This window comes from Phoca vitulina, unplaced genomic scaffold (genome assembly GCF_004348235.1).
Source record: "Phoca vitulina isolate PV1807 unplaced genomic scaffold, GSC_HSeal_1.0 scaffold7, whole genome shotgun sequence".
Taxonomy (NCBI): domain Eukaryota; kingdom Metazoa; phylum Chordata; class Mammalia; order Carnivora; family Phocidae; genus Phoca; species Phoca vitulina.
In genome coordinates, this window is record NW_022589710.1 from 18637599 (window position 1) to 18662305 (window position 24707).

The 24707-nt window shown below is 33.4% G+C and overlaps 1 pseudogene; it reads left to right on the plus strand.

The window, feature by feature from the left end:
- Positions 1-7593: 7593 nt before the first annotated feature.
- LOC116632654 lies at positions 7594-24223 on the plus strand (annotated as a pseudogene).
- The last annotated feature ends 484 nt before the right edge of the window (positions 24224-24707 follow it).

The window sequence follows — 24707 nt, forward strand, 5'->3', positions numbered from 1 at the left end:
AAAGAATGAAATCTTGCCATTTGCAATGATGTGGATAGAATTAAAAGGCATTATGCTAAGAGAAATAAATCAGAGAAAGACAAATACCATATGATTTTATTCATATGTGGAATTTAAGAAACAAAATAGATGAACATAGAAGAGAAGGAAAAATAAAATAAGATAAGAACAGAGAGGGAGAGAAACCATAAGAGACTCTGAACTACAGGGAACAAACTGAGGGTGGCTGGAAGGGAGGTGGGAGGTGGGAATGGGTTCATTCGGTGATGGACATTAAGGAGGGCAGTTGATGTAATGAGCATTGGGTGTTATGTGCAATTGATGAATCACTAAATTCTACCCCTTAAGCTAATAATACACTGTATGTTAACTAAACTGAATTTAAATAAAAAAAAATTTAAAAATCAAATGTAAAAATCAGAACATAAATTTATATATGATCAACATTTCTGAGAATTTAGTGATATATCCAGACCTGAGGTTTAATTGGGATATCTTTGCTCTTAGAACAATTTTTGCAAATTTAGAAAATAAAATTCTGGTAATCAATACTAATGTTCTTTAAGATAATGTAATATATAATAATATAAGATATTTATATATTTCTTTTATCTTTGTGTTTCTTCAAAACACCTCAGATTAGTGCAAGGGAACTATAGTTATTGTGTTACAAATTATTGGATCCTTTTTATGATATTGATAGAATGGGTGGAAGAAAGTGTAACGAGAAAGTGAAAGGAAAGAGATGGGAAATTGAATTTACTTTGCATGACATTTGATTTGGAGTAGGTTCCTGCAGCCCTCTCTCATGCAGAATTTAGTGTCTGCATCTGAATTTCATGATAAAAGGCACCATGTCAAATTAACAGTATGTGTCAAGAGTAAGGGAGGGAAGATGAACATTTTGTGTGGGTAGACACTTTACATCATAATACAAGGAAAAGATAGGTATAATAGAGAGCCAGATAATTGACTTCCAAGTTAATAGTAATTTTAAAAACATTGTTATCCTTACCTCACATCTAAACACATAGCCTCTTCAGTAGGAATTTTCTGTTGCTATTTTTATACAGCATGATTCTTCTTACCTGTTCATTTACGATTGGCCTAGGCATGAGCCAATATAATACCCTTTCTTGGGAAATTAGAAGAGAACAAGAGAGGATAGCATCTGCCCAGATAGATGGACTTGTAATATGCAAAACTAGGAACTATTGATATCCATATTCTCCCAAATATAAAAAGGAGGAGGGAAAGAATCATGCTTCCAGTTTCAAGTTTTCATATAGAGCAAAGAATAAAGCAGAGAAAGAGAGGTCAGAGGGATAAAAAGCCTTCTGAATCCCTGTTTCCTTTTGTTTTGTTTTTGAAGCAAATTGTATTCTTATTAGAATTACTATCTTTTTCTTAAGCTAGCTTCAGCAGATACTCATTTTTTTGCAATGAAAATTTCTATACACTAAAATAAGTGAAGAGTATGAAAAGGTATGTAGAAAAGTTTCCCTTGCAATCTTAGAAGAAAAAAGAAAAAGGTATGTTAGAGAATTAGTAAATATAAATGCAAGATACATACCAAAATCAATCTTTGGTTATTAGGAATCAGAAATGTTGGGATTGATACATAATTTTATGTCTTAAAAGCATGTTTTATTTTTCAGATCAACTAGATGAAACTCAGAACTTCATTTTTTGTCCTTTGTCTCTTGTTTATTTATTTTCTTGCCACTGCAGATTTGAGCATTCTGTTTCTCCCGTCCACATTTTGGAAAATATGATGATTCATAGCTCTCAAGTTTGCATGTAATATGTCCGGTTATGTGGAGAAAGAATGTTCTTTCTTCAGTTCCTTTTCCTGTTTCCCAGGAAAGGAAGTCATAATAGCCCTGCCTCAACCAACCAACTTCCTTGGCCTATAGTCCCCTCTTTGTTTTCCTTTGGAGAGCTCCATGTACCAGGTGAAAGTCCTACCAGGAGTGTGGGAGGAGGTGAGAATTACAGAATTGTTCATGACAGCATATTGGAGCCTTTTCATTCCCAGTAGATTTAATTTAACATCTTGACAAATAATTTTCTTCATTTGCAAAATACATAGGCTAAATTGCATGCTAAAAAGCAGCCATTAACAATTCATTTAATACTGGGTAGTCCCTGTGTTGATCTGTGTTCTCTAACCATAGAAAATGATTAAAACATAGTCAAATACATTATTCCTCTTTTTTCTCTTCAAGCTTTGGATTATTATATTTTTGCAGAAATCAAAACAAAAGCTTTATAGAATCTTGGAAATGGAAGTAATAATATTTATGGAATATGCACACCATTTCTTTGTTATTCTATCCGTGATTTTTTTTACAGGACATTTGAAAATTATTAAATAAAATAAGTGCTTTTACCAGTAAATATAAATGGGAGTCAGTATTATTGGAGTCTATATGGTGAAAATAAATGTTTTCCATATGAAACCCCTTCCAAAATTGCCATTAATTTATCCCTAACCAAATATCCCTGATAAACAACAAATGATATATAATGAATCGTTATATATCTAGAAACCTATTCAAAATGAAAATATTAACTTTCTGTTTTAATCATCACAAACTAAAATTTACTTACACTTATTAGTGTGCTTGTCTTTGAAGCTTGGTAAAGCCTTATCATGTTTGCTAAAATCAGAGTCTTTCAGAAAATGGAATAAATGAATAGATCACTAGTATCATTTTCTGATAAATACCCAAGCTGTCACAAGGTGTTACATATTATGAAGATATAGAAATAGCATGCTTGAACCAATAACTCTAATAATCCACAGAGGAATATTAGTAGAAAAAATGTGAATGTTATTTGAAATAGAAATGCTAATATGAAAAAGAAAAATGTAATTTTTCAGACAATGTAATAGTGGTGTGAATATGAATAATGTTTACAAGAAAATATAGGAAGTGTTAAATACCAGATGTTAAGAATGATTTATATAGTTTCACATAAATATCGTCAACTGATCTTTGACAAAGGAGCAAAGGCAGTTGCAATCAAGAAAAGATAGTCTTTTCAACAAATAATGCTGAAGCAATTGGACATTCATGCAAAATAATGAATCTAGATACAGTCTTTATATCCTTTACAAGTATTAACTTGAAATGAATCAGATGTAAATGCAAAACACAGCACTATAAAATTCCTAGAAGATAACATAGAAAAAAATCTAAATGACTTTGGTCATGGCAATGACTCTTAGATATTTAGATAAAATAGCAAAGGCACAACCCATGAAAGAAATAATTGATAAGCTGGACTTCATTAAAATTAAAAACTTCTGTCTGTGAAAGATACTGTCAAGAGAACCACACAAGCCACAGACCAGGAGAAAATATTTGCAAAAGACATATCCAGTTAAGGACTGTAATCCAAAATGTACAAAAAATAATTCTTAAAATTCAAAAGAAAATGGACATCCTAAAACCTAATTACAAATGGGCAAAGGATGTGAAAAAACACCTCATCAAAGATATATAGACGGGAAATAAGCATATGAAAAGATGCCCATTAGGAAAATGCAAATTAAAACAAAAATGAGTGACCACTATACATCTATTAGAATTGATAACACTGACAACACCAAATACTGGTGAGGATAAGAAGCAACAGGAATTCTCTCTCGTTCAGTGCTGGTGGGAATGCAAAGCAGTACAACCACTTTGGAAGACAATCTGGTAGTTTCAAAATTAAACATTCTCTTTTCATATGATCCAGCAGCAATCACATTCGGTATTTGCTTAATGAGTTGAAAACTTATATTCATACAAAAACTTGCACATGCATGTTTATAACAACTTCATTCATAATTGCCAAAACTTAAAAGCAACCAGGATATCCTTCAGTAGGTGAATAGATACATAAACTGTGATACGCCCAGACAATGGAATATTATTCAGCACTGAAAAGAAATGAGCTATTGAGCCATGAAAAGACCTGAAGGAACTTTAAATGCATATTATTACGTGAAGAAGCAAGTCTGAAAAGGGTACATACTGTATGTTTGCAATTGTATGACATTCTGGAAAAGGCAAAACTATGGACACAGTAAAAATATCAGTGGTTGCCAAGGATTAAGGGGTAGGGAAGTATGTATAAACAAAGCACAAAGGATTTATAGGATAGTGAAACTATTCTATATTATATTGTAATGGTGGATACACGTCATTATACATTTGTTCCTACCCATAGGATGTACAACAACACCAAGAGTGAATCGTCATGTGAAGGGTGGACTTTGAGTGATACTGCTGTGTCAGTGTATGTTCCTTAGTTCTAACAAGTGTACTGCTATGCTGCAGATGTTGATAATGGAGAGGCTGTGCATATGCAGGACTGGGGGAATACGGCATTTGCTCTTCAATTTTGCTGTAAATCTAAAGGTGCTCTAAAAAATAAAGTCTTAAAAAGTTTTCAAAAAAAGGAAAAAATGACAAAATCCATCTAAGTCAAATTTTAATTATTAGATTTAAAATAAGGGACTTTTGAGTATCAGCACATAAGTACCAATATAAAATTTTTCAATTAACATTTTTTCTGTTTTAATATAGCATTCACGTATAAGAAATACATTGAATGAATTAATACATATTTTTCCTATGACTGCATTCATTCTTAAATTTTTTAGCATATTAGCTGTGAAGCAAAGAAACAATTTATTTTCTGCATTTGTTCTTACTTGAACATGAAATTATATGTTACACTTATTAGATACAGTTAGTAAAATCAAATTTCAAAAAATATTTCAACATCATTAATTAAATTATTTTTAAAACAAAGTCCTTCTTTCTTAAGGCTTAGGCAGGTCTATTCCAAAATTCAAAGTGAATATCCCAGGCTAAAGCAACCTTTTTTTTTTTTTTTAAAGATTTTATTTATTTTTTTGACAGAGAGAGACATAGCGAGAGCAGGAACACAAGCAGAGGGAGTGGGAGAGGGAGAAGCAGGCTTCCCGCAGAGCAGGGAGCCCAATGCGGGACTCGATCCCAGGACTCTGGGATCATGACCTGAGCCGAAGGCAGACGCTTAACGACTGAGCCACCCAGGCGCCCTAAAGCAACCTTTAGATAATGTCAACATAAAGCCAAATAATTATGTCAATATTGACAATTAAATGTTTTTATTGTTAAAAATAGAGTGGTATCTACACTCACTATTTCCATGTTTTATTATGTAAATTTAATCTTTGAAGGAAAAATCTATTCAGTATTGATTTTCATACTATAATATATATATTTTTCCATACTATAATATATACATATATATTCATATATATGAATATTTTAAATAGATTATATGACAATAAACTATCACCAACTAGAAATAAAATCATGAATAAATGTGAACAATTTTAGTATTTTTAGTTGAAATAATGATAAATATTTTTCTGCATGTTTCTAAATTAAGTCTCAAAATGTTCTATTTTGAATTGAAAATATGAGATTCCAAAGAACATGTAGTCAGATATACACATAGTATCACCAGCATGTCAGTTAAATGGGATAGCTTTGTCTTTGTTGTTCATCTATTTTATACATTATTGCACATCCCACAATTATAATCAGGCTTGGTACATGGTAGATACCAAATTAATGCATAAGTGAGTATTTGGATAAATGAATGAATGTTTATATTTCTGGCCAAAATAATTGACTTTTATATCTGTCCAACTTTTAGATTAAAAACATGAAATAAATTAAATTCACATTTAAACCTGGAATTTTTAGCAAGACAATTTAATTCAATGTTAGCAATATGACACTGTATGATAAAGGAAAACTCTTTTGTTACCAAATGCCTAGAAACACTGGTGATAATAAAATCTCCTTTTAATTGCACAGGTAAATTCATTACAAAATGAGGATTATCTCAGGGGCCAACTTGTAAAGTCGCAGAAAGTATAGTTGAAGAAGTTGAAGTTATTCTCAGGGCATTAGCCTATCCCAGAACATACTTTGTAAAGCCAACTGATGCTTTAAATTGTGTATATGTATAACTCTGATAAAATAAATAAATTCAATGTATTTGGAGTCAATAATTATTATAAAGAAAATAAAAATAACAGAAAAACAAAGAAGGAAGGAAGGAAGGTAGAAAGGAGGGAAGAAACCCAATGCACATGACTCATATTGTCCTTACTTCAGATGTAGAGGGAAGTAACAAAATTCAACATTTTATAAAATATTTCATAAATAAACATTTTATGAAATAGGTCCCAATGATACAGCTGTCTCTGGAAATGGTAAATTAAGTGTCTTTTCTGATTTGTCAGTGTCCATTTATACTGATGATTTAAAAATAAATCACCTGAGTTTGTCTTATAGACTATAGGGTTTCTCCTTCAGGAGAAAATGCTATCCTGTTTACCTTCATCCTGTATTAAATGTGTTGGAAATAAATTTATCCTCATCATGTCTCCATCTAGACTTTGCCTTATGAGTTTGGGACACTCTCAGAGTTTGGAGAAAAACAAGAGTGAGGGTAAAAGTGCAAGGTGAGATTCACACAGGTATGATAGTCTATCTGGGCTCTCCTTCAGATAGGTGAGATGCTGCCTGGTTGACCTGGGAAAATACATGTACATTCAATAAAATAACAAAACTGGAGTGAGAAAATTACCGTTACTTTACTGAGGGTGACTAGTCAGGAAATGGGTACTTAGCATTAGATGATAATTAAAATTTGCTAAATCATGGTGAGAGATTAGATCACATTGTATCACATAGCTCTGATTTCAGAAAATAATATGATTTCAAAAGATGAAACAGATAGTGCAGGTTAACAGATAATGGACTCACCAGAGTCTAGTAATTGAAAAATAGGAAGTACAAGAAAAAGAAATGAAAAATATCTAGGGTTACGTGTACCTTACTGTGAAAGACTATGATTAGGTTGGGTAAAGTATGAATGAAGCCACAAGGAGGCTGAGGACTACCAACACACCTGTGACAGGCAAGTTAAGCAGGAGTCACCATGAGTAAAATCAATGGGAATGAGAGTGGTAGAAAGACATGAGTATGTAGTGAGAAAAATCATTTCAGAATTGAAAATAGAAGAAATACGGCATTTCTGATAAAGACACATTTTTTTTTTTTTTTTTAAAGATTTTATTTATTTATTTGAGAGAGAGAGAATGAGAGACAGAGAGCATGAGAGGGGTTAGGGTCAGAGGGAGAAGCAGACCCCCTGCCGAGCAGGGAGCCCGATGCGGGACTCGATCCAGGGACTCCAGGATCATGACCTGAGCCGAAGGCAGTGGCTTAACCAACTGAGCCACCCAGGCGCCCTCTGATAAAGACACATTTTAATGTTGTTTGTTGGTTGTCTAAAGTACAGTGAAGATTATTATAACAAAAAATTTTAAGAAAGAGTGGGACCAGAATTTTAGAAGACTCTTAACTGCATTTTTAAGATTTCAAAAATGATGATAGAGGATGAGTTCAAATAAGAAGATTGTGATCCATGAATAGAAATCGTTGAAGGAAGTGGATGAGTGTCTTGGAGTTTGGTAGACGGCCTCAGTGAGAAAGATGATAAAAGTGTTATCAGGACACAAATAACATGGAAAGGAATTATTGGAAGATAGAGGATTTGGTGGAAGAGAGAACTAAAGCATATTCGGTTCCTTTGCCAAAGTCATCAAATATTAAAAAGACATTAGAAGAAAATGCAGCTTACTTTGGAGAACATCTCAAAAGGTATAATAAAACTAGAAAAAATGTTCAATTAATGAGCAATTGCATATGAATAGAAAAGTCAAAATGATGAGGGAGTTGTTCATGATAAAGATGTTATCAGAGAGGGATTCCAAAACTTAAGTATAAGAGGATCACGTTCTGATACACTTTATATTTAGACTTTGATTTAGTACCTCAAAACAAAGAGAGAACCATTAAAATTTAGCAATTTGCTGTGCATCACAACATATATTTATTTTTTTTCATTCAAAGTTAATAAGGACAGGGATACCTGGGTGGTTCAGTCGGTTAAGAGTCTGCCTTCATTCAGGTCATGATCCCAGGGTCCTGGGATCAAGTCCTGCATCAGTCTCCCTGCTCAGCGGGGAGCCTGCTTCTCCCTCTGCCTGTCGCTCCCCCTGCTTGTGCTCACTCTCTCTCTCTCTCTCTCTCTCTCTGACAAATAAATAAATAAAATCTTTAAAAAGAAAAGAAAAGTTAATAAGGACATAGTATTCTACCGTGCTTTTATAATGTCTAGCAATTATTTGAACTTGGCCACTGGCATAGTAAAAATTCAAACACACTCAAATAAATTTAAGGATCTGCAAAAAGTAATACATGATTGTTACTGAGGTTTGTGGATTAAACCTGCCTGGAATCCCAAAGATCTGAATCTTGTTGTTATGAGATATTTAAATTCAAGTCCATGTGAATCATTAACAGAAGTAATCACATTCAGTATACTGTTACATAAACTTCAAATGCCATTCAACTGGAACTTGTGGTTTGCTGTCAAAATGACAAAAATAAAATATTACTGTGATTGTTAATTATGAATCCTAACACAATACTTAGTATGCTATATTACTGTGATTGTTAATTATGAATCCTAATACAATACTTAGTATGCTAGAAAAATAGGTTTAATTACAAATGGCATCTACTTATCTAATTCCGAAAGTAGTAGGTTATAGTAGAATCTTAAGTAGTCTTATTACATATTTACTTATGAGAGTGAAAAAACTATCATAAGTGGTATAAACTTATATTTTGTTAAAAAATAGATACATGTAGTATCTTTCAGTAATAAAATATTATGTTCTCAAAATCAAAGGCAAATCTATCAGTTTAAGTCAATTACTCTATATTTCATATAATAATTCTACACATATTTAACTGCTAACCCTATTCCAATCCTATGCTAGTTGTCAGAGATGTAAAGATAAACAAGAAATAATAAATATGACTTATTTTAAATTATAAAAATCTCTAACCCTTTTTATATTTAACATATTTGCCAATATTTATGCACTTAGAAAAGTTTAAATACATGTCAGTTAAGTTATTTTGGTGGAATTATTCAGTTCTTGTATAAAATAGTGAATATTAGCCCCTAAATATGCTATCCCAGATATATACATTGGTTACTTCTGACTATTATGATGCTACATAATGAACTATACAAAGTCTCAGTAATGTATAACAGTGTTTTATTCACCTTCATGGCTCTGTTTTGACTAGGTTGGGTCTGTTTTACATGTCATTCTAGGACCTGGACTGAAGGGGCAGAATCTCCTAGGGTTATTGTTTTCTCATGAAGGAGATAGAAGTGCGCATATAACAGGTAGAACACACAATGTTTCTAAAAAGATCCAGGTTGGGAATTGGCCTGCCATCGCTTCTGACCACATTTCTGTCTGCCCAAGTAAATCACATGGCCAAACCCAAAATTAGTGCGGCAGAGACATGAACACTACCCCTAGTGAAAGGAACCACAAAAGTCACATGGCAAATTCTATAGATTCAGGGAAAGGGAAAGAAGTGGGGATGATAACACTTTCAATATTATTCCAAAATGGGCAAAAGCAGTATACATTGATTCCACTTAACTGCATTTTCTGAAGAAACTCAGTTTAAAAAGAGAGAAAGTATGAAAGTTAAAGCTGAGTTATCATGAAAAAAAGAAAACTTACATATACTTTAGATATTTGTTCTTTTTTTAAGATTTTATTTCTTTATTTGAGAGAGAGTGAGAGAAATCACAGAGGGAGAGGAAGAGGGAGAAGCAGACTTGCCGCTGAGAATGGAGCCCGATGCGGGGCTCGATCCCAGTTCCCCGGGAATCATGACCTGAGCCGAAGGCAGACACTCAACGGACTGAGCCACCCAGGCACCCTCACTTTAGATATTCGTAAAAAACTACTGGCAAGCTTCATTATAATCCTAAATCCATGCAGGATAAATATATTTTCTACAGTAGTCATTTCCAAATTATGCTGCATGTCAGAATCATATGAAATCTATATTACATAAAATACTGATGTGCAGCCCTTTCCTTTAGAGATATTTATTTAACAGGTGTTAGAGGACTCAGATTTTTTAACAGAATCCTCTAATTATTCTGAAGCTTAACAATATTTCAAAACTATTGGTGTATCAGTATACTTAACTGGTAGTGTCATAAAATTTTGTTAACTTCAACCACTTTTAAATTATTTGCAAGGAGAGTTCCCATGAAATCTTCCTTTAAATAAAAGATGATAATTTGACAACAGCTTTATATAATCATTTTTAAGGTCTTTTTTAGTATAATTGACACACAATGTTACATTAGTTTCAGGTGTACAACATGGTGATTCATCTTCTCTATACATTGTGTTATGCTCACCACAGTGTAGCTACCATCTGTCACCTTACAACATTATTATAATATAATTGCCTATATTCCCTATTCTATGCCTTTTATTACTGTGACTTAACTGACTGAGCCACTCAAGTGTCCCCACTCATGTAGAATTTAAGAAACAGAACAAATGGACACAGGTGAAGGGAAGGAAGAGTAAAATAAGAAAGCCAGAGAGGGAGACACACCATAAGAGACTCTTAACTATAGAGTGCAAACTGAGGGTTGCTGGGCGGGGGGCGGGGGTGAGAGGAATGGGCTAAATGAGTGATGGTCTTACGTGTTGGGATGCATGTTGGGATAAGCACTAGGTGTTGTAGGTGGGTGATGAATTCTGGATTCATCACAGGATTCTGCTCCTGAAACCAGTGGTGAACTGTACATTAACTAACTTGAATTGACACAAACAAACAAATGGCTTCAAACTCCACCAGTGTCATATCAGAGAGAAACAATTAAATTAATCAATTTCATAATTAAGTAAATAAGGTGGCAAATACAGTGGTAAGACTATAAACAAAGTACTATATTTCTTCATGTATTATATGGCATGTAGTCCTGACTAGTTACAAAGTCATTTGAGATTAGATGAAAAAAAAGGTGCTGGATTTCTGAGTTACGAGTTTATATTAAAAGGGAAAAATGTGAAGAAAATGAAAAATTTAAAAAAGGATTAGTGCCAGCCTTTCACTGTGTGTTTGTTCATTTGTTGAACAGTTATATCTGTTATGGGTTGTACATTGAGAGAAGTCCAGGGAATATAGCAGTGAGTAAAACAGGCATGGCAATTGTATTGATAAATTTTTACTTCTTTACCAAACATAACAAAACTGAGTTACTTAATAATTTAGCTACATTTTCCTTGAGATCTTTACATTTTAATTTTGGATGATTGGATCAAATTTAATTAAATAAGCATTTATTAATTTCCAATGATGTGAGAAATGCCCTTTTATTTATTTATTTATTTATTTGAGAGAGAGAGAGAGAGAGAGAGAAAGCGTGTGTGGGGTGGTGGGCGGGGGGAAGGGACAGGGAGAGAGAGAATCTTAAGCAGACTTTCCCCTGAGTGCCGAGCCTGGTGCAGAACTCGATTTCATGACCCTGAGATCATGACCTGAGCCAAAATCAAAAGTTGGTCACTTAACCAATGAAGCCACTCAGGCTCCCCATCTCTTTTCATCTTTAAATTTTGATGTTTACATTTATTTTTGAAATATTATATTGTGCCATTGATGTACATTTCCAAGCGTACCAATTATTAACTGATAATTTTCATGGTTGCTAATGAATTGAAAGATTGAATTGGCAATTTTTATTATTCTATCCAGGAAATAGAATGTGCAAATTTGGTAACAATATAAAAATGTATGGTTAAAAATAGACATTATTAAAATTACCTTTGAAATAGTATATAGTTAGAACTCAACAAATATTTAATGATATGAATGAGTTTTAATTGAGAAATATTTTATGGGAAATTAGCATGCATATTCACTCAAACAGTTTCCATTTTATTTCTAGTTTTTTTATTTTAAAAATATGTAAAATCAGATAAGAGGGGAGATATAACACTTTCCTGGGAAAAACAGATATTGAGGTCTATTTTGTGCAAATATTCCAACTGGCATCTATGAAATAATCCAGCTGAAGAATACCAGGCTACTGGACAGAGCATACAATTGGGAGACAAGTGACCTGAATTTTACTCCTGGAAGTGCTACCATATTATAGGGTGATGCGTGGCAGACCAGTTATTTACTTATTTTTAAGTAAAGTGGTAGAATACGTATTTATCTATTTTTACTTATTTACTTATTTTATTTTTCACTTCAGGCTGAAAAATAATATTTTTATTCCTAATTAATTTGTTCTCAGGGAATATACCAAAAATAATTATCAAACACAATCTTGTCAATGCAAAATGCTTTATAAATAACACATGACTGCTTTTGAATTGTGACTTGAAATCAGATACTTCAAATACCATTATTCTGAGTATGTATTTTAAAAATTTATTATCTTGGGGCGCCTGGGTGGCCCGGTTGGTTAAGTGTCTGCCTTCGGCTCAGGTCATGATCCCAGGGTCCTGGGATTGAGACCCTCATTGGGCTCCTTGCTCGGCAAGGAGCCTGCTTTTCCCTCTCCTACTCCCCCTGTTTGTACACTCTCTCTCTCTCTCTCTCTGTCAAATAAATAATAAAATCTTTAAAAAAAATAAAATAAAAATTTATTGTCTTTATGACTTTTAAAAATTAATTCATTCTTTAAGGAATGCTTTATAGAAGTTAAACATTTAGTTTAATTGTCCAGAAATAATAATTTTATCTGTGTTTATGCAAAAAATTATTATTATGCCAATAGCTTCCCATTGGACTTTCTCAATACTCAACAATGAAAAGAACAAATGCAAAAAATTTAAAGCCACACACTGATTGTATCTGGATCTTCACATTTGCAAAATTGTTAATACCCATACAAAATAATTTCTTTTTTCATGTTTATATCCACTCACATGATAAAGGTAACTATTTGATATATACATAGAGCTGATGTCCACACCACTACTACCATTCACCACACCTGCACTCAGAGTACTACTTTCCCAAATACATGTTTAAAAATGTTTTTGGATGCCATGATCAACTAGGACAAATTGACGATGGGAATAAGTATTGAGATTGTATTTATAGATAGGGCTTAATGAGCATGTAAACTCTGGCAATTTGTGCTTATATAACATTATCACTACCTGCAGACTGAGGTTACATAATTGGTAATAAATATTTATTTATCTTTTTTCCTAAAGATGTCTCTACTTTAATGACAACTAATTTAAACAGAAAATGTTATATTATTATCAACCTCACAGGGAGTTTTGAAGATTTGAATGAATCCACACAAAGTGCTTAGAACAGTGTTTGAAAAAGAGTTCACTTTTAATATTATTACTATAATATGAATATTACTTTTTTTCATTTTTGGCTCATGTTGAACATGTTACTACCTAGTTATTTCTAGTTGCTTTGATCCTTCGGTATTACCAATGAATGGGGATGATAGAAATGTATTTTATATTGAGTAGTAGAGAATATATATATATGTATACATATATACATATATATATGAGGCTTTATGTTTCTTTTAAAAAGATCATTAATACATCTTTATTTTATTTTATTTTAATTCTGTTTTTGGATAAAAAGGACAGAAGAGCAAGGAAGAACTTGTATTTATAGAAATTGTCAAAGAACGGGTTCTCTTCTTTCAGGTCATTGCTTATGATCGCAGAAAAAAATAGCTATTGAGAAGGAAATAAAAAACATATCTCTAGAGGAATGTGCGCCACATGTTTAGAAAGAAACTCACTGATTCACAAGGGCTAATAAAACTGTGAAAGAAAATATTTTACAGAACAGCTGCTTAGACACAGAAAGAATAACAGTGAGTGCATTAATTTAAACAAAATCAAGACAAATCACAGGGAAGTGAAAGGCAGTAGTTTTGATCTCATAGAGCTCATAGGCCAAAAATTGGATTTTAACAGAATCCAAGGGGACTGAACATTTTAACATAAGGATGTAAATATAATCTTACAGTAATACTAAGTATGATAGGATAGGATTTATAATTGAAACATCCCATAACTTATAACAAAAGTAAGTCCATAACTTATAACAAAAAATGGCCTTGATAGAGTGAAGAATAATTTGTTATGAAGGTGTATATTTTCATTAGAAAACATAAATCTGGGACTGCAAAAAATAAAATGCACTAAAGTGGAGCCTCGCCTTCCAGTCTTCTGTCTAGGGTATCTCCCCGGACAACCCGTGTACCAGTAACACAGCATTACTCCCCCTACTCTGGTCATGCCGTAGGGTTTCACAATTCCAAAAACTGCTATTGTATTTTTCTTTTATAATGCACTACAATCAATAACTAAATGTTCACTCCACTTTTACATTTTTACGGGTTAATGCTCTAAAGGTTTCCTAATGCCCTTCTCCTCTTCAAAAACAACACAACACAACACAATAAAAGTTCCATGTAGTGTTACGTAGATTCCAGTCTTTGACATATCCATAAACTTGCCTTGCCTGTTCAGTGGAGCTTCTGAGGGGCAATATTGTAGTCATTTACTTCATGACTATTTGTACAGATATGTGTCAGACACTCTGCTAGGTACCGAGGATACAGGAATGGAAAACATCTTGGCACATGTGAGGGAAAGAGTGAGCCATCAAAGTTAGGGCTAAGAGAAAACATAGGTTGGTGCTAGAAAATCTTGGTAGGTCAAGGATTGGAAATTTTATCCTAAATGAATGGAAATGCACTGAAGCATTTTAAGATTTGAAATGTCACAACCAGATTTGCATTGGAGGATGAACAATGGATCTATGAAAGGGAAGAGGAAAGGTTAAATATGGACAGAACAATTAAACAATGATTTTTAGAAGGCTACAAATTAATGGGTTACTAATTTAAACACCTGGAGAAGGATTATGGCTGTATCAGTGGAGAAATATGGATGAATTCAGGAGTAATATAGTCATAGTCACACATAATCATGCACTTTCTCATGATGCTTCCTGCAATGGCACCCACATTTTCCTTTGTCAGTTTGGTGAACATCTATTGTTTTTCAAGACTAAGGTCAAGCAGCATGCACAAGATTCAGCTTATGGGTCATTCCAGATCTCTACACTTGAATTCTTGTCTGGTCAAACCTTCCCAGCATAGAATTGTGTAATATGGTAATACGAGTTGCTGCTGTGGCTACTGCCGCAGCTATTGCTCCAGCTGAGGGGTCTCAGAAGCCCCTATTCCTGATCCCTCTCCTTGCTTCCAATTATACCCTACAGAGTCACACCTCACACAAATGTTCTGGCCACCTCTTGCCTCCAAATCTGGGGCATCCCTATCACTCCTCCAGCATGAGAAGTAGCAAAATTCAACAGGTAATCAGCATGCTCCCTGGAAATTTTGGAGAATTACTACTCATGGTAGCAATTCTGATCAAGGGGAGATGAGAGGCAATTGAAAAGGATAACTGTCTTTCTTCTCCCTCTGCTTCACGAACCATTCATGGGGCCTTTGTGAAGATCTCTGGGGAAATAAGAAAAAAGAGCTTGTCAGAAAGTTAGGGTCAGTTGTTTTTTTTTTTATTATTATGTTAGTCCATACATTACATCATAAGTTTTTGATGTAGTGTTCCATGATTCATTGTTTGTGTATAACACCCAGTGAGTGCTCCATACGGTACGTGCCCTCTTTAATACCCATCACCAGGCTAACCCATTCCCCCACCCCCTCCCTTCTAGAACCCTCAGTTTGTTTCTCAGAGTCCATAGTCTCTCATGGTTCGTCTCCCCCTCCGATTTCCCCCCCCTCATTCTTCCCCTCCTGAGGGTCAGCTTTTATATATTCTTTGAGTCTATCTCCTCCACTCCTTCCCAGGCATTGTACTCCCTAATAAAGTTTCATTAATAAGCTTCTGTCCTTCTGTCTTTGTTTTCTAGGGATCCTAGTCTAATTTCCCAACTCCTCTTCAGTGAAGTTCATCATGGTTTAACTCTAGGTAAGCATGGGACACTTCTTTGTTCTTCCTTTTATGGAACCCACATAGATACCCGCACAATACCTATAAAATAGTGTTTTTCCAATTTTAATTAATTTACTCAGGTATTTCTACTAAACATTAAGTTCTTTGAAGATGTTGATGCCTCTGACATTTATCACAGGATCCCCCCCCCAATGCAGTAAAATATTTAACTAATATTTGCAGAATGAAGGAATAAATTCAAAAGGTAATACAGTCATAGAAAATGTTACTCTGGGAGTTTAAGGTCTAAAAAATGTTTTTCTCCCCTAAATAATTGTTATGCTTCTTAATATTAGAATCTCAAAAGTATAAATTAATCATCCTCTCCTTTTTGTTTTTTCTTCTTTTAATTTTTATCACACACACAATGCTTTCTTCCTTAAATTTCTGAACTTTCTTCAAATTTATAGAACCTTTGTTCTTATTTTGCCTTATTTATCACTCCTGTTTTCTCCAGTGCTTTTCTCATTTAGGGAAAGTATAAATTATTAACATTGACAGTAACATTGACAAACTGGAGTCTCTAGGGATTATTAAATGTTGAAAAGCCCTGTAAAATAGGTCACATAAAGGATTTTCAAAAGCAGTGACTATTTTTTCAACAATTCCTAAGATATGATAATGTCATTTGTTGAAGAGGAATAAAGAAACCCATGTACGTTTCAAATAACAGAAGCATATAAATAACTATTCTTAACTATAGAAAAAAATACCAAAGAAGATATTAAAAACATTGCTGAATTATATAAACCCATTCTACCCAGTGTGGAATCACTTTTCATTCCATTTATAATGTTGATGTTATTTTTCTTCTTTATAATTTTGGCAGTAGAGAATCTTCTACTACAACCAGACCAAAAACACAAAAGAACCTGAAGCCCTTAAATAATTACAATTACAATCATTTAATTTGTTTTCTTTTAAAAACAGCTTTAAAAAGAACTTTAGCCTGATTTATACATTTAATTTCTATTTCATAATTTCAGTACTTTTCTTATCTTAATGTGACATTGTAAAACCATGAGATTATGGACATTGTGAACAGAATTAGTTACATTCTCAGAGGCCTCTTTTCAGAGAATTTACTACTATCATAATTAAAACTGATGGGTATGACTTATGCATGGGAATAGGTTTTCAAAGAAAGGTTAAGAATTAAAATAATGATACATTTTAAAATGGGAGAACAGACCATAGAATTATTTCCAATATTTCAATAAAAATGAGCAAGTGCATCTTTGCCATTGTGTTGTTCTAATCATGAGAGGTCAACACATAATTCAAATAGTGGTTAAAATTTAGCATTATCCAAGCTGATAATTCATAATTAGGTCTGAGTCACTAGCCTCTTTCTCCCCCCACCATTTCTTTGTTTAAAAATAAATATGGTTATTATAATTTAACACTTCAGGATTAACATGAGAATTGCTCAAAGATTATTTTAATTGTGTAATGGTTGTTCCTACAGTTCCACTGAAACTTAATCATTGTCAAGGATTTGTTAAACTAGTAAAAATCACTCTACATTTTCTGGCATTCCCCCCATCACCTCTACAAATAGATTTGCCAGTCACTGAATCATTTCAAAATGAGGAAGAAATAAATAAATCAGTGAACCATTGATGCCTTAAATTTTAACTCATTCAGTCTTAATTGGTTTTATTTTGACAAAATTTGATGACTTCAAGGAAACTAAAATTTTCCTTTGCCTCTGGACTTGACTTCTTATGTTTTACCTTCTTAGTGAGCACATGATAATGTGACTACAAGTGTTTATATTGAAATATCCACAGGAGAACAGGCATGGTGGATATATCCATAAACCAAGACATACTTTGCTAGTTCAGAGGTTTCCTGCCAGTGATGCTCTAGTGAAATCATTTTCCCTCTATATCCTAATTAGTGCAGGTTAAATGGATTTTCTTATTTTGAAATTTGTTTGTTGCTACTTGGTACTTCAGTTATTACTATTCATTTTATCAATTTAAATGAAATCAGAATGTACTTGATAGCATGATTAGACTTCTGAAAATGATAATTAAGCCTTGGAAATGGATCATGCCTCTACAAATGTAGAAAACATTAATTATTATCATTTGAGTGATTTTAATTCAATATAACTTCTATCTCTTTTAGTAATCGTGTATCCTTTCTGGTCTCCTTTATTCTTGATTTTTTAAATGTCATATAAAGACAGATTGTAATGATTTTAATTCCATTAAACATGCACTTACCGATCTTTTCCCAAAAAAGTACTCCCCCCCGACACTTCTGCCACTTCCATAGTGTTTGATCAGTTATTGATGTAAACAATTTTAAAAATCTGCTATTTATAAACAGATTGCTGTTTTATGACTATATAAAATTAATTTTGGTGAAGGCCTTTTGATAAAAAGAAAATGTTCAACCATTCCAAAAAGATGTCCACAGAGAGTTCTTGTGGTCAGACCAATATCTTGTCCAGAGAACTGCTCCAGGACAGCACTACCCAGAAAGATTGTGACTGTGACTCAAAACATTATCTTTCAGAGCAGCACCACCATTTAACCTAGAAAACATGTGACCTGCCAAAGTTACTCAGCGGTTACCTCCCATAGCCCTAGAAATTCTTAATACAAAACCCAACAAAAATAACAAATAGCTAATTTTGGGTAATGTAATTATATCAGTTGCACGAAATAGTTACCGCATAGTTTCAAAACTGCATGAACTCTTTCTTCTTAGTCCTAAATCCCACTGGTCTGCCTAAATTCTAGAAAAAATATCTTAATTTTGTCCTAGTCTTTCTTATTCAGAGATTTTTATAAACCATCACTAACTTTAAAAATTACTGTCCATTGGGGCGCCTGGGTGGCTCAGTCGGTTAAGCGGCTTCCTTTGGCTCAGGTCATGATCCCTCCTCAGCAGCGAGTCTGCTTCCCTCTCCCTCTGCCCCTCCCTGTTGCTCATGCTCTCGTGCACTCTCTGTCTCTCAAATAAATAAATAAATAAATAAGATCTTCAAAAAAATTACTAACCATCTAGTTGATAATCTCAATATCAGGAATTCTACATCCAGTTGAAAGCAGCTTGAAGGCTTCTCAGAATGCAGAAAATTTTGTACAAAACAGAGAAGTCAGGTTTGGCCCATGACCACCTCTTTAGAATTCAGATGTTATTTGATTTTGTACTTTCTTGTGGCACACTGGATGATTTTGGGAGTCACCAGGGATATGTTTCCAGAATTCCTTTGATTAAATCATGTTGGCAAGACATGTCCTTTTTCATAGCCCTCACCCTAAAAATGAGGGTCTATATCATATCTTCTTGCTACTTTGGGCCATTTGTTTATTTGATACGCTATGCTCAGCTCTGGTTATTTAAGCAAGACAGCATGAACTCAACTACCCTCCTTGCACCTATTACAACAGAAGAAACCTTCTCATCATTTCCAGTTCAAACAAGAAAGGCAGAGGTTGCCTGCACTCCCCTCTATCAGTTTTGTCATGTGTGACTTATTTTTATATTCTGGAATTATTATATCCATCTATCAGTTTAATTACTCAGCAAATTCCAGAGGAAAGATGATCACCTTCCAACTTTGTGAAGGGAAATACTTGGCCATTCATAATGAAAGGGATGGACCTACCATCATCATTATCATTGAAAGCAAGGCAGGAGGAAAGGCAGAAAAGCTAAACATTTTTTGTTTGTTTATATCAGATTTCATGAAACCTCATGAGGAAGAATATGTTAAGGGTATGTTTAGCAAAAGTTGGAGTATTTTGTGTTCTGGCTTAAGCAGCAGCTTCTAGAGGCAAATCTGCTCTGGTTAATGGTCTTTTCATTATTTTCCCAAATTACATAATATTGTACACTCAGCCATGGAGTTCAGACCTTCATGATTTTATGTTATATGTATTCTATTTACCCTTCTTATAGTTGATATTTAAGAGTGATAAGATTTGGAGGTTTTGTCTGAAGTTTGACAAGGGTGAAGGATGCAGACATGATGTTATCACTCTAAATATCACAGAATCTGAACATTCCTCAAAATAAGGTATGTAGAGACAGATCAGGACAAATACCTTTTAAACAGGGGCCAAGTTTGTAGTGATAAGCCAACTCTTTCCTGATAAGAGTCTGATTGCCATGGTATTTGGAGGGACTTAAACTGGAAAGAGAATAAAATGCTACCATGAGAGAGATTGGAGTCACACTGAATGATATGACCCTGTTCAAAATAAACAACTTAGAATTTTAGTAGGAAATCATACATACACTTGCAAAGAGGCAAAGATTACACACACAAAAATCTAATTTCAAAGATATTCTGTCTTCTCTCTTTTTGCACATGTTGTAGCATAGCGTACACTGTATTCCATAATTTCTTTAAATAACAATATATATATAGGAAATAATGTCATACATTTATATTGTTTTCAATCTTTAGGTATTATATCAATGTTATAATGAGTAGAGAACATATAACAATTCCAATAGGAAGTTTTGGTCAAAGAAATGTACAATTATAATTTGAGTTGATTTTACAAAATTCTATACAAAGAAATTATATTAACTTATACTCCCATCAATAATCTTTGAGAGTGACTTTTCCTCCACAAACTGACTAAAGAGGAGTATTATATCTCATTAAAATTTTGATATGTATTTACTTAAATTAAAATATTGAATACTTTTATTATATACTTAGAATTTTTTCTCTCAAACATTTGATTGATATGGTACATAGCTCAATGTAAGATGAGAGCTATGGGTCCAACTACATTTATTCTTCCAAAAAACTACCGAGTTGTCACAAAACTACTTATATGAAAAATCAGTAATGTGGTTGCTTATAAAATTAACTAGTTAAAACAATAGTTTTCACATATTAAAAACAAACAAACAAACATGTTTTTGTATATTACCATAGGAACCTCAAAGATAAAATAATATTAACAAGAAATAAGTGAATTCTATATGAAGACAGCTCTATGTTTCTAAATCAATAAGATGACATGACATGGATAAGTTGAAAAGTATACTATGTTCTGGACAAACATTAAAAAGATGCCAATATCCAGCGAAGTAATACCAATAGATAAACATAATCTCAAGTAAATTAACTACAGAATGTTTTTACCACTCAATAAATTTCTTTGGAAAAATAAACAAGCAAGTATAGCCAGAATAAAAATCTCAAGAAGAAAAGTGATAAGAATAACCAAGATAATAAAGCATGCTGGAGCTATGCTGTGGAGTTGAAATGAAACAGTGTGGCACAGTCATATTACTTGATAGTTCAATGGAACAAATTCAGAAAATAAAAAAGTCCCATAATCCCCAATGGAATTTTAGGATATGAGAAAAGTGACAACTTGATTTGTGAGTAAAAACATGGATTATTTAATAAATCAAGCTCCATTTCAGGGGCACATCATTTCAGAATTTTTACATTAGTATGTTTTTGTGGATTTTAAAACTGATTTTTCTCTGTTGGTGGGTATCAATTCCATAAATAATTTTGAGCTCCACCTAAATACATTGTGTTGTCCCAGAAATTATTGGGGACACAAAGAATTAGATATGCTCTCTCTCCAATGAAAACATCTTGGGTAGCTAAGTAGTGTACTATTTAAATTCTTGTACAATAATTTAAATATAAATTTATATGTATAAACACAATGCCATAGAAATATTACCAAAAGTGTTATTGTCAGAATTCCTAAAGCCTTCGTTTTGCTAAATTCAATGGCAATTTATGTGTTTTCACAGTATCCATTGTCTGAGCTGCATTGATGCAAATGGACACCCCTTCCCTCTTCTTCTTCTTTTTTTTTTTTTTTAAATTGGGCAAAATGGGTGAAGGGGAAGGGATACACAGGCTTCCAGTTATGGAATGAAGAAGTAATGGAAATAAAAGGCACAGCATAAGGAATATAGCACTTGATATTGTAATAGCATTTCATGGTGACAGATGGTAGCTACCCTTGTGGTGAGCATAGCATAATGTATAGATCTGTGGAACTACTATGTTGTATATCTGAAACTAATGTAACATTATGTGTCAATTATACTCAAATAAAAAAAATTACAATGTGATTAAATGCTCATAATATAAAATTTACAATTTAAATTATTTTTAGTGTCCAGTTCTGGGGCATTAAGTACATTCATGTTATCACGCAACCATCACCACCATCCATCTACAGAACTTTTCCATCTTTCCAAACTGAAACTCTTTACCCATTAGACATTAACTTTCCATTCACCACTATTCCCAGTTCCTGGCAATCACCATTCTACTTTCTGTTTCTATGAATTTGACTACCCTAGGTATCTTAATCAGTAGAATTACACTTTCGTGTCAGGCTTATTTCTGTTAGCATGTCTTCAAGATTCATCCATGTAACATGTGTCAGAATTTTCTTCCTTTTTAAGCCTGAAACAAATTCTCTTGTATGTATATACCACATTTTGTTTATCCATTTGATCAGTCAATAGGCATTTGGGCTGCTTCCACAGTTTGACTCCTGTGAATAATACTATGAAAATATGTGTGCAAATATATCTTTGAGTCCTTGCTTTTAATTTTGTGTATATACCTAAAAGTGGAATTTCTGAATCATACAATATGTTATATATATCATTGTGTGATTGTGTGTGTGTGAGAGAGAGAGAGAGAGAGAGAAAGAGAGAGAGAGATTCATTAGAAAGAATGGGGAAGGAAGTGATTGGCAGAGCCAGAGTCTGTGCAGAATGTTCAATTATCTCAAGTTCCTAGGTTTTGGTTGTTTTTTTTTTTTTTTTTTCTAGATCAGCTTAATCTCCCTCATGTATTTCCTTATGTGAAAATTATTTTTATTATATACACATCTTTAACCCCAAATTTTCCCATTTATGGAGGTCTTCGGCATCTCCTATTCTAGAAGTATCTCTGAGGGTGGTAAGGTTTTGCTATTATTAAGGGTCCCAGAAAAGTGTAATTATCACTCCAAGCTTGCAAATTTAGGAAGCAAGTTCCTTGGATACATTTTGTTTTCCTCCCTGAGCTCTAGGAAGAGGCAAGATTACTTGCTGCTTTCATGGAACAGTGAGTACAGCTTTTCTATCCTCTAATAAGTGGAAGAAGACAAAACTTACTTTACATTTACGTAAAGTAAGGGACAATTATGCTTGGATGATAGGTGTGAACTGGTGCCTGTCCTGAGAGAACCACTCTATATGGTCACTTTGAGGTCACCTTAAGCCCTAGTTCTATAAAGGTACTCAGTCCCAATTCCCTGCTTCACATATACCCAGACCTTTCATAATTGTATTTGAAGGGCAGGGGGTGGCCCTGAGGTCAGCAGTGCATGGACAAGGGAAGGGAAAGACCAGAGACTCTAACATAAAACTTATATGTAACAGCTATGTCTAGCGTCAGTCTGCCTGGTTTTAAGAAAGCCTAGATTGGACTCTGAGCAACACCTTCTTCACACAAACTCTGTGCTTCTTGGCATCCACACATAGTTTTCTAGTATCATATTTATTGCATCACATTATAAAACACTTTTTCATAATATTTTCTCACTGAGACTCCCAGGGCTTTTAATATCTCCAGAATATATATTTCCATTTTCCATAAGACTAAAAAGTAATATCAGTTCTAAAAATATCGACTAAAAAGATTCTGCAAAAAGTAGAAGATGAAGAGGACTGTGATAGAGAGAACGATCAAAAGGAGATGAATGAGCAGGAAGAGGTGGTTGAGGATGACCCTAGTGTAGTCGGAGATATAAAAACTTGGAAAAAAAAATAGTGCAGTCTTTTCTGTATCATGTTACCCTCAATATAGGCCTAGATATTGGAAGAAAATGAGAAAAGCCATTCCCAAAGGAGTCAGGTGACTGCCTGCCAAATCCCATGTGTCACATTTCCTTGATTCTAAGACACAGTTAATGTAAGATGAACCATTGATTTAATAACTGTCTTGAAGGGAAAAGGAATCACTATATAGATGTGACAAAATGCACCTGATTTCACAAATGCTACAATGTGAGAAGCAAATTGGAAGTTGCATTCTACAAAGATGAGCTCAGGCTGCATGGGGAGACATTATGGGCAAAAAGCAGAATGGTGAACACGGGAGATACATTGGATCTTCACACTGGAGATGAAGAAGCAAGAACAGAGATAATAATGATGTGCATTATCCTGAAAAAATTTAAAAAGATGTTTGAAAAACATCTTATTTGTACCTAGGAATGACCACACAATGCTCAGAAGTCACAGAATAATTTAAGAAAGAAAAAAATTTTTAAATAAGAAAACTCTTATAATTCAGGGATATTGAAATACAACTGTAGTGCCTGCATGTAACATATTTTAAAACAATGCAGCTTTATTAATTCCAGATACATACAGTACATTTTTTAAAGAAATAAAATAATGTATGTAATAACTTCAGAACATGGGCCAACAAAAATCCTACATAGAAAAAAAACAACAACAACAACATTATCACTTGTATCAGTGCAAGGTGAGGTAAAAAATTCCAATTACTCTGAGAAAACAGACAAGAAGAGATCTAATGCATGTTCAGTCCTGAAGATACAAAATCTGCTTAATTATACTTCCAAGCTGTTTTTGAACAATACCAGATGCTTTCAGTAATCTGTGTTTGATGCACAGTATTCATCTTGGTATGATATATTACTCAGAATTTATGAAAATTAGGAAAAAAATT